The sequence below is a fragment of the Ixodes scapularis genome, unplaced genomic scaffold (assembly GCF_016920785.2).
Source record: "Ixodes scapularis isolate PalLabHiFi unplaced genomic scaffold, ASM1692078v2 PGA_scaffold6__148_contigs__length_123643588, whole genome shotgun sequence".
Lineage (NCBI taxonomy): Eukaryota > Metazoa > Arthropoda > Arachnida > Ixodida > Ixodidae > Ixodes > Ixodes scapularis.
In genome coordinates this window covers 107,406,698-107,419,259 of record NW_024609881.1, presented here as the reverse complement: position 1 = coordinate 107,419,259, position 12,562 = coordinate 107,406,698, and positions in this window count along the sequence as shown.

Sequence of the window (12,562 nt, the reverse complement as noted above, 5' to 3'; positions counted from 1 at the left end):
GAAGTATAGTGTCGTAACTGTGAAGCAACGTAAGAGCAGCTAAAAGTGAGTTAACTGCGGTTAAGGGTGCCCGTGTAACACGTGTTAGATCAAAGTTGGCTAACCGAACCAAACCAAATAAGGATTGACTGGAACTTATTAAACTTAATGTTTCATGAATAAAACAAAAAAGTAGAACAATATTTATATAGTTATTTTTGAACATATAGCTAACCAACAAAAGGCATGAACAAACTAAACAGACATCTGTCCGACAAAGCAAATAGAAAATAGCTTAAGAAGCCCCTCAACAGAAAAAAAAAATAATCAGTAAAGTTGGGACAGGCGGTCAAATGCATTTATTTTTTCGCGAAAAAGAAATTTAGAGCAATATTGGCGGCACGAGATTTATTTTAAATCCTGAGCGCAAAGTTTATGATATAACAGATTGGTCATACAGTATTTCCACCTCAACGAGATGGTCATACACTTCCCCCCCTCAACGTGATGGCCAAGCCGAGGAAGAAAACAAGTGGAAAGGAAGTGACTACCGACTAAATTACGTCTCGCGCAGTCAATATTGCAGTTTTTTTTTTTCACGTAAAGGTAATTTTTTGACACGCGTGTCCCACACAGACTGTTTAAAAATTTATATATATTTTCAGGGTTTTTGTAAGATTTTGTGTTCTATGAATTGTTTGTGTAACATAATTGCTATTATTACCGAGATAAGAGTTTACGACCTGACAGCTTACAATATTTGGATCGAAACAATGAATGTTCCATCATGTGATAGTTCCTAAATGTCTGTTTTTGGATGACAGTCTATTTCGAGGTAAAAATTCTGTCGGCCTGACAGTTTTGATTTTGCAAAAGTCAGTGTAAAATTAGAAAAACAACTTCTCGCTTAGTAATATTTTCCAATATTTCCTCGAACATAAATAGACGTTACCTGATTTAGTAAAGCGTTTGTTTATAGGAATAATTACAAAACTTGGCAGTTGTAAAATATCATGAGATTCCTTATATTATTTTTCCACAAGTGCATAGCCCAATTTTTTTTAAAAGGTGCCTTATGCTGGCAAGGGCTAATATTGCACCTACATTTGTTTTTAGAAAATCGAAACCTACTTTCGGCAAGCTTATTGGAATTCAAATGAACCACCCAATCTATTTTTGTCGCTTTATGTTGACACGATTTTAAGTGTAAGTACTCCGTGCAAAGGCGAATCTATCGCGTTCCTAATCCACCTTTATTTTGTTGTTGTTTTTATAACGCACGACCGACTACTAAGCAAATGCTTCTGTACCGATCACGGAGTGAATGTCTTCGGTCTTACATTGCGGAACGCCGAATAAGAAGTCTTGTTCGTTCAGCGAGAAAACTTCCCTTTCGAGTGACCGTCTTTGACTGATAGTTTCTCCCGTATGTAGGTGCTTTAATCCACATGATCGATTAGATTTGCTTCCCTACTTAAGACATTTCGCTGCCACATGCGGCGCTAATGCTTGGCACGATGTATGCCACAGGTGGTATTTTGAATCAGTTTACTTCCAAAGCTAAATGTGTAACTGGTGGGACCATTCAATTTGCTAAAAGTGTGATGATCTGGGAATTTCGTTGGATAACTAGCGTTTTACGTTTAAGCTCACGTGAAGATGCATGTCTACAGCATAAGCTTTGCAGATTCAGAATGGGTGTTCTATAGGCTACAGCCTCAAGGTTTTTTAACGGACCAAATTGGTGATTACACCGCAATAAATATTGTGGTGGAAAACTGCTCATTAACTCGGTGACTTTTGATCGTGACCATTGGTGTACTGTTGGCAAATAAGGTAAAGGCGCACCTTTTCCCTGACCATGTGGCTTCAAGGGACATCGCATCTAAATGTGCTTAAATATGTTTATTTAAAGGTTCCAGTTGGCCCCTCTACATCATTACAGGAAGGCAGCCTCAAGCCACAACAAACTGCAGTCAATATACAATGCATAATAACAGGCGCCAGTGTCCAGGCGTATAGTCCGCAGAAGCCAACTTGAGCCTAAAAATGTTTTTGTTTTGTTTATATAGTTTGCATTGGTGTATAATCCTCAGGGCCTGATTTCCGCGCCCAGTGTCCGTCAAGCTAGCGCGTTGTGTCTTTGTGCTGTTGTTCCTGTGTGGCATTTTATTCAGAAGTTCTTCAGCGAACGCTATGGAGCCTGAAGAACTGCTTTTGAGGCCCATATTCAACTCCTGAGCACACACACAAGCACAGCAAATAACACTCGGTGCCAAGTACAAACGAAACACCTGGGCGGAAAGTCGTCAATGCCAAACGAGCAGCGTCGGGTGACGGCGACTGACTGCGTTGCGCCCCTTCGACGCCTGCATCGCTGCGGTGGGTGGTCGTAGCTAGTCGTAGCGAGATGATCTTCACTTCAAGCAAGAAATCTTGCCATACCATAGTCAAGATATGTGTGCTAGTGTTCGACGACATGGGCTCTCTCACGCTGGCGCAGTTGTCATAAAAACAGGTACGTGTCAACGACGTTTGCGCGTTTGAAGCTGAAACTATGACGCATACGTTATCATCTAAACCTAAATTTATCGGTCTGCGGCTACAAACATTTTCGTTGGCGTTGCTTAGATGATGTAACCATTCAGGCTTCTCATCAAATGGTGTTGCGAACTTTTTGATTGTTAATGAAAACCTATTTTTGCCCTAATAAAGGACATTTTCAAAAGGACACGTGTCTTCTGCTGATACATATATTCCAATTTACAATGCAGAGGCAAAAAGAAAACCAACTGTGCACATCGACCACTTAGCATAAGCACCTTTTGCCATTCATTCTTGGGCAGACTCAAATATCAGCTTAGGTTGCTCTTGTTTTAGAAGCTTTGTCCTGTTTCATAAAAAGAAAAAAGTAAAAAAAAACCTTTACCTTTGTTTCCTTCTGCCATTTAATACAGGCTTGTTTGTCAGCAGATCACACACAGCAGATATCACCGTGGCACATACAACTCGAACGACCGATGAGACTATTGCTATTACAATAAAGCTTTCCACAAGAGCCAAAAGGAGGCTTGTAGGGGTGCACAAACACATCAAAATGAGATTGGCGCTCCCGGGCCTTGTTTAAATAATGCGTAAAAACAAGACGATCGGTGGCCAGCTGATCGCAATATAACAACAAGGATACCGATGTTTCGATACATAGAACGGAGGATAAAGACCTCAATCGTCCCTTGTATGCTGTAGCTGTCATACTTTCCATCCAACTGCTTTTCAGCACAATTAACTAGAACAACCGAAGAGTTCGCAACACCGTTCAATGCGGGGCCTGAATGGTTACATCATCTAAGCAACGTAAACGAAAATGTTTGTAGCCGCAGACCAATAAGTTTAGTTTTAGATAAAGTACGCGTCATAGTTTCAACGCCCAAGCATTGTTGATCTGTACCATCTGTACCTTTTTTTGGACCCGCGTACATTCGGTTCAACTTGATGACAGCTGCACCAGCGTGAGAGCTCACGTCGAACACTTGCACACATATCTTGACTATGGCAAGATTTCTTGCCTTTGACTGGCTTGAACATTTCATTTGTTGCATCACGGTAGGTCTTGGTTGAAGCGATGATCGTCGCGCACACGGCGACAAACAGAGAACGACACGCTCTGTTTAATTTATACGCTACCGGTCTACGGGCGTCGCAAATCTATCCCCCTTTTTTCCGCCATGTTGGAACGATCGGAGCGCCCCCTATATTCGCTGAAACTCCTCAATACACTGTTAGCAAAAATAACACGCCCAGACGTTTAAACCGCTGTCCCATAGCGGACACGTCATAACGTGTTCGTTTTACACGCAGCCATCTGTGTTATTCTACTACACAAGAGGTGCCGTGTAAACTTAACACGCTACACCGTGTTTTTCTTCCGCTAAACACGGCTGATCGTGTTGGCTGAGCGTGCTGCTCATAAAACATGGCGGCCAGCAGCCGAGAACAGGCGAGACGAGCCCAGCGAGCCGAGCGCATTTCAGTTCAAATGAGGGCACACAGGACGCGTTTGTTTTCGGTCGATGTCTTTCATACACAGTAAACAGTCACCAAGCGGCGGACGTAGCTACGTGCAAAAGTAAGTACGTGCGTCGTCGGCGGTCGGCGGCGTCGGTAGCTACGACGCAGTGCGGCAGTGCGACAGAGCCTCTAGACAGAAAAACGAGTGGCGAACTTACATGGAGAAATAACTCGAGCAAAATATTTGGGAATGGAGGTAACTTGGCGCCACCTAGAGAGATTTTTAGCAGTTTATAGAATAAAAAAAAAAAAAAAAAACGAGTCTGTTAATACGCTACGACCGATCACGAGGAGACAGCAACCCTACATACAGGGGTGGCCAGGCAGGCCTGGCCTAAGAGCCGCAAACAAATCCACGGAACCTCTAAGAGCCGCGGGGGGAGGGGGGGGGGGGGGGGGGGCAAACTTAACTTTTGGTCAGAGTCTGACTGTACGTATGGGGGCACAAGGCTGTACGACTGTACGTATGGGACTACAAGGCTGCCAAACTGCAAGCTGCAGTGTGCATTATTCTGGAATCCTTTCTTTTTTTTTTTCCTGGGGAAACGTGGAAAGGGGCGAAGGGGGGGGGGGGGGAGGCGGGGGGGGGGGGGTTCCCTTACGAGGGATTCGCGAGCCGCACTTGGAATAGCAAAGAGCCGCATGCGGCTCGCGAGCCGAGGTTTGGCCACCCCTGAGTTATAGACAAACACAACACCCCCAAAACAGCGCCCGACACTTCCTACTCAACGTACTTTCCTCCCCGCGGCGTATATGAGCTTGACATGTGCGGGTGAGCTCTTTAGTCGCTGATCGTTACAGATTTATAGAAGAAGACACAAATCACGGCGCAATGGACAGCCGTATGCAAGAACTGTTTGCATTTAAAAAGTATGGAGGCAAAATCTATAATATTAGTCCGTTGCAAAAAATAACGATGTATTAACAATAAATCTTAAACCGGTCGTGAAGAAGTTCAAATTTTTGTTATTTCCTTGCTAGACCAGTGTTAGGAGCGGTCCGACTAGCTTGAATCCGATAAACAGATTATTGGGATTTTATCATTATGTAATTAATAATAAATGAAAATGATCCTTGCGCAAAGCATTCTTTATATATTCTTGTGAAGGACATCCGCCCAACACTTCACTTCCGCTAGTTGCAGTACGGGAGCAGACGCCTTCACTTTTGGGGCGTTTTGATGCAGTTTGTTGTCGTATGTCGTGTCGGTGTTGAGTGGAGCGGTGGGGTTTGGGAGTTTGTGACCGGTGTTAGTCGTGATTACTGGTGTAACGCTAATGCGTTTTTTTTTATACCGTTATTTTCCCGAATTTCGGAACGTTACGGGCCCGTGGCACTGCATTATGCTGAATCGCGGACTCCTTCTCCGTTGACGTCGTTTTCCTGGTACCACTCGTGAATACTGCAAGCGTTTAAACAGGGTGCACCGTTTCGCCAACATCCCCGGTGACGTACTCGACCTGTTGAAACTTATTGCTTCGTAATTTTGGACTACGCAAGGCATGCAGTTAGCTCGCTGCTCTGGTTTCGGTTATAAAAGCAAGGCAAAACGCTGGTAGTTTCCGCCCTCAGTACAAAGTGGACATCTTCCACCCTTTGACTCCGGATAACTGAATAAACAAGGATTTACATTTACTTCAGAGGTCACTCTCGCCGCTTCTTCACCGTTGACCAGCAGGATCAGCTGGCGACAAACCGCAGATGAAAGGCTTAAAGGGGCCCACCAACAGTTTTTTGACCGGTTTGAAGTTCGCGCTTAAACGGAGCTCCATGAAAGCAGGAACACCGAGAAAAAAAAATATTACAGAAATTCGCGATATTTTGTGAGTTATTAGCAAATTAAATATTGCAGAAAACAACTTTAAATAAGCAAAACATTGCGCTTCATGACGTAAAATGAAACAGTTTGGCGATTGGAGCAAAGCGGTTGGCCAATTGGACGCGAGTTTGGTTGATAGCCTGTCGGCCCGGTCGGCTCGTCGGCCATTAGGCCTAGCTGCAACCATCGTAGCTTTGGGATCGGGTTGACATCATCGATGAATTTAGCGGGCTTATCAGATTTTGAGTGCGGATCTGGGCGTCGCGCCGTACGAGGACACTTCACGCAAGCGCAGCGTCTCTGCCTCAGTCCGCTTCGACAGCCGCGGAAGACTCGTCTTCCGCAACTCCGCCGCCGGAGCCACCTCGGCGAGTAGGAGGTACAAACTGGTGAGCGGCACCGTTGGGTACCATATAAACTGGGTCCCGTCGCCGCACTTCACTCGAACAGTGAATAGTCTGTCACAGCACTAAAAGAAAATAAGGGTTCCCCTGGCTCCTCTTACTGCTTTTAGTCGACCGGGACCGGTGGCGCACAAGGAAAAATACGATGCGCGCTGTCTGCACGGATCACTTGTCGTCTGCTCGCGATGGTACGTCGCGGACGCCGCTGGGAGGCGCGCATGGCGCTCTGACGAGGCGTACGAGGCGTTGTTTTCGCCCTTTTTGAACTTTACTTTGCAACTTTATTAGCTCTATAAAAATGTCTTGTTAGAGAAATAATGACGGTTAACGTGTGATATACTTTATTTCGCTTCAAAATTCCTGGGACGGCTCTCGCCAATCACGAAACCCAGAGAATGTGACGTATAGTGAAAGCAGGGGGGTAAAGGTGGGTGAGGAGGAGTGGCAAATCCCGTGCGCCGACATCCTGGGTGCCGAGTGAACGAACGCAAAAGAGCGACAGAACACGAGAGAAAGAAAGCAACGTTGCCATGGTAAACGCAAAGAGTGAAAACTCTCATCAATATAAACAGTGATAATTTAACGTTGTAAACTAAATTATGAGCTATTCTAACGCTTATAAAAAGCAATAAACTCATTACGCTGCATTAACTTCCCTTCTGTCGAAATCTCGGAAATCTGGTGGTTGCGCAGTATCGTATTCCTCAACCGCGCCCAGCCGCGCCCCACCGGCGAAGCCGGGTATATGGTTTAGTTTAGCGTTAACGCGAGGCCGTACATCTGCGCGCTTTTCAAAAAGAAAGCTTCGAAAGGAACGCGAATATCTTTCCACCGGTAAGTTCGTGGATTGTTGAAGTTCACGAAACTGCTCTGATGATGTAACCGTGTTTGGGACCCCGAGGGTCTGCCTGCATGATCCGCCGCTTGCGGCAGCCAGAATGTATGGGAAAATGGCGGACCTTTTCCTCTAGAGTTAGTATGTATGATCTCTATGAGTGAAAGGGAGCGCCGTTCTGCGCGCGCATTCGGCATCTCACGGCGCCACCGTCCGAGGGGGTGTTTCCGAGTTGTCAAATTAAAATACGATGCGCTAATATTTTCAAACTCTTTCGTTGTCCACTGGGTTTCCGGGACCACTAGCGTGTAGAAACCGCAAAAAAAAGTCGACGCTCAAATACTGTTGGAGGGCCCCTTTAAGCATCGACAGCCCAAGTGCACTCGTGGTGCCGATGCGGGCGATGCGGGTTTCTGTCAAACGGTAGGAAAGCACAAACCGTGACCGTTCCAGCTCTTCGTCATGACACGGTGTTGCAGAGCGCAGGGTAAAATACAACTACATGGACCACCGAACCAAACGCAGTTATCGTAAATCTTGGCTTGTGATTGCGCCTTTGGAGATCATCTTCTTCGTTTTGCTGGAGACGCAAACGACGGGCAAAACAAAATCGTTTGCATATTTCACACATTTCGCAAAAGCATTTACCCAGTCACCTAGCGAAAAGCGCAAAATACGGAGTCCGCACCGTCCTGACTTCCCCTGTCTTTTACCTGCTTTAGAGCAGTTTGTACCTGCTAGTAGAAATACCTACTGAAACTGAAACTAGGGACAGTGCCAGAGAGAAAAGCGACAAAGTTGGGAAAGCTTGCTCGCTCTCCCCAATGTCTCAACTTTCAGGTGATTGTACAGTAATAAATGCAACAACGCCTCATTCCAAAATAAAGAAAAAGCACTATGTTCACTACGTAAAAAATGATCTCAGTTCATGCATCTGCGGGCAGGTAGGAAATCTTTCCCTAAATTATTCACACCGCATGGTGAGCGCAACAAACTCGCACGAGATCTACAGGAAGATATCGGTAATAACTTAAGTTTCCCTGAAATTTGGTTAACCATTCGTTTGCAGGACCGAATCATCTACTCAAGCGGTGTGCGTCGCTGTGCAAACACGTCGCTGTGCAAACGCAGTCCAACAACACGAAACATAAAGCGGAAGATCTAGGACAACAATCCGGAGTCCATTGTTCAATTTAAAAGACGTAATTTTGTTGAAAACGCCCGCAGCTTTTTACTCACGGTATGCGTCGGGATACTTCCACATTTTGAAACGGAACGAAGGAAGATTTACTTTTAAAGACGCTCGCTGCGTCCTCCGGACCAGCTGGACCGGATCAGCTGACGACGACGGGACTGAACCCGTAGAACAACCCCACAACAACCAATTCGCGCTCCGTGTCAGCGTGGCTTTCTACCTTCAAGCACCGCACCACGCACGACGAACGTTTCAGTTCTTTTTCGCATCGCCGTGTTGCACTAAACAGAACGAGATCGCCGAAGTCAACGCAGCGCTGTCGTGAACCTTTACTTGTGGTTGCGCACTCGTGGACCCAGTGACTCCCTTCGCGTTCCAAGCACACACGATGACTACGGGTGATACTTTCCGCCTTCCGGGAATATCACGGGGGCACTTCTCCGGTCACGTCTTCGCTGCATGTGCTCGCAAACCGAGCAGCTTCCCCCCTTCCCGTCCAACCAAAACAATACCGGCGCCATGTTAAACGTGCGTTGTTAGATTTTCTCCGACCAAATAAAAACAACTAAAGCAAACCGGCTCTAGCTTCCAGCGTACCTGGACGTTGCGCCGTGGCCAGATTTTCTCTGTCAGCTCTAACTTAAAGGGGCACTGACACCCCAAAGGTCGTATTTATTTTTCTTGTCTAAAACAATGCAAGTTGCAGTCATAGACACGCAAAAAAAACCGCTTCGCGCAAAAATATTTTCCCGCACGCGCGCGTGCCTTTTTATTTTTGGCGTTTGATTTTCCCGCTTCTCGCCTCCTCGCTTTTTTTGATCGGTGACGTCAAGAATCATGAAATTTAGAAGCTTCGTAGGCGACATCTCTATAACATTTAATTACGGCAATCCTAAAACATGTTTTTTAACGCAATTGCGAACGCACTACGGCCCTTCTTTTTGAAATACCAAAAATCGGGAGTCCGTTGTGGTGCCGTCTCCTGGATTTGTATCCTCCAGCGGAAAACAGGCGACACCGCTCAAAACCGGTCCGCCGGAACGCCGCCGCTCGCTCCTTTCCCCCTCACTTTGGGTCGCCATGGCAACAGCAGGGAGTGGTGAAAGAAAGGGGACTCTCAGGTCTCCGGAATTTTTGACGTCAAGGCACCGGCGCCGATCGCGCGGGAACTTCGAATTCGGACTTTGGAAATTGTTTTTTTACTTCACGAATACTGAATTCCCAAATTTCAAATTTTGAGGGTAATGTCCCGGCATCGTTTTCAATCGTTTCGGATAATAAAAAAAATATGATTTTGATGTGTCAGTGCCCCTTTAAAGACGACCTACAGATGCAGCAACACTGGCCACAGTTTATCATGTACAGTTTGCCCACTGTAGATTAAGCCTGTGGTAATCGGGAGACATGGTGTTGAGAGTATTTTTGCATGCAGCGCCCCTCACCACATATCGCGGACTAAACAGCTTTTTATGCTTCTGTTTTGTTTTTTTGCTTTCAAAGATGGCGGCCCCCATGGTATTTTGGTTCCCTTGTTCCTCGCGTTCTCCCGTTGCATATTGCTTTAATTTGAAGCGCCCGTCACAGAACACCATTTCCAGGCGATCACATCCAGACAAGAAAGCATTTTTTCACGTAGGGAACTCTTTATTGGAACTCTGCGTGGTATAATTCAGTCAAAAAGTGTCACAAACATAGACAACCTGTAATGCAGTTTGGCGCTACACGTTGCGCCATCTAGCGGCTGAAAAATAAAGAAACTGGGTAGGTTAGGCCTGCGCGGTTCGCGGGGGCTCCGGGTGGGTGCATCCAGAAACCACGTGTGAACGTTGCATTTCGGATCGGCGTGTGCTTCTTGGAACCGTTTTTCGTAAAAGTAACTTCCAACTTCACGTCTCTATGGCCTCACCGGGTTCCTGTAACATCTCGCCAACTCCTAGAGTTCCCCCGAAAAATAAACATTGCTTCTGCTACGTGAAAGATGGCCACAGTCACGAAGGTGACTCAAGCGTCAAACTTCACCGCTTCCCTTCGAGATTTTGGGAAGCGGCACGGCGACAGAAGTGGATTACTGCGGTGCGACGTATCAAGTAAGTGAATTTTGCAGAAATTGCTGGGGGGATGTGAACGAAAATATATGTGCAGGCTCGGAAAGTGGTCGAACGAACTCGTTTTCAGACTACTCGGCAAAATAACATATTTATACAAGTTGTATTACGAGTCGCTTTGACAGCCACATAGGAAAATACAATAGTAACAATCGAGCCGATTGTTGCTTCGCTGTGACGTCAAGAATCGGGCGATCAGGTTTTTGTAGCAAAAGGCTCGAGGCCCGTTCCGGCACTGCTAATGCCGTTCGGCACGTGTGGTCGCAACCAAAACCTTCCAAACCTATGAGTTTTCCAATAGCGGATTTTAGTAGCACAAAGTTTCGTTTGTTTCAGCAACGAAATGTAATGCTGAGTCTGGTAACAAATGTGACGGCGTGCAGAAAGCAGGATGCTAAAGTTTTTCTTTAGAAAATCTCGTGCGAAGCGTAAATATCTTTCTCACACGTACATTTTGTGGCCTGTCGCCTCTTTACACCAGACTTTGCAATGTGCATACGGTTCTGTAGTATGCAGAGTTTGGTTCTAATTACCCACATCTTATTTTAGTGTCTGTGGGCGTCAGGAGGAGAGGACGGCCGAGCGAGGCGCTGGCGTGGGCCAGCCGGCGAGGAAAGAGGAAGAGCGTGCTGCACGATGCTGGGGCCGGGCAGGAACGATAAAGACGTTTTGGCTGGTCTTTCCACAGATCATAACCCAAAACTTGTAAAAATGGAGTGCAGTTGCCCTTCAAGCAATGCAAGCATTGTTTGCATTGCTTAAACATTGCTTAATGTCACAGCTCAGACTGCTTCTTTTGGTCTAAACATATGTTTCGGCATCGTCATTCGCTTAGCTGCCTCCGTAAGTTGCGCTCATTGACTCTCCGAGTGCTGTGCGGGAAAGTAGACGCACAGAATGTCATACGCATCTCTTTCGCCTCGTCATCACGCTCCCTAGGAAGGCAGCGCCAATCCTTTTAGTTTATTTCTTATCACTTGTCCAACGGGAAAAGCTTGGTGGCGAAGCGCCAATAAAACCAGCTTCTTCGGAATCACTGCGTTGCTGAGTCGACCCCACTCCATCGGAGTCTACAGCAGTCTTCGACAGCGAGCTACGTATAGTGGGATCCACTTCGCCGTGCATCTCTGTGCATTTTACAGCAGCCCAAGGAGAGTACTGAGATTTAACCGAAGTGCCGGCTCTGGAGTCCTGTCAATTCATTTATAATCGCCGACAACTTAACAAACACAGGGAGCCGCTTATTAAAATACTCACAGACCTTGCTTCGTGATTTGCTCTTCGATACCGTGATCGGCAAACTCTGCAATCTTGTCGGGTGCGAAGGGATAAGGACATGCTCTGGACCGGCCACGCTTCACGTGGTCAGTGAGCATAGAATAGAGTTCCCTTCCTAACATGACACCTCGTCAAGCGGATTAGATGGTCAGGTCGAACCAAACATAAAATGACAATAAAAAGGTTGACGTGATGGCACATCGCAAAGTTGGTTACTTTTAAATGTTTTTTCTTTCTTTTTTTTTTCAGATCGTAGAGCTATTTTAATAAATGATGTACTGGTTCGTAATGTTCTTTCGTTTTTGTTGTATCAGTAATGAAAAACCTAAGTGCTCTGCATGAATTTTTCAGAATCAATGGCACTCATGTTTTTTAAGTGATTTGTTTCGTTTTATAATCCCCTGCGCAGTCGCTGACTGTGCAGGTATTCAACTCCCACACCATCGACTCTGAGGAGTGCCATTATAGTCGGTAACAGATGAAGAAGGAAGTGGAAGCTCCTCCCATCTTTTTTCCACTCCAGTAGACCCAACGCTGGAGAGGAGGCGGCCGCCTCTCCACCATTCGCTCTACTAAAGCGGAATGAAATGAGAGGTTCCTCCACTTTCTGTTTAACCTGTTACCAACTAGAGGACTCGCCCTTCGTAGCCCCTCTCGCTGGCACTTTTACGGGGTTTCATTTATTCCTTACCGGAAACCTGGATTTGGTCCAGCGCATCCGCGAGGCGACCTCCGATCACGTTGGCAGGCACACCGCTGAAGCAACTTTTATTTACGTAGAAGAGCGCCCCGATACCCTGCGGAATAGTACATAAGAAAGTGAGAAAAAACAACTAACCCGGCCGAGGTATGACAACTCAAGGACCATAACTTGTTCGC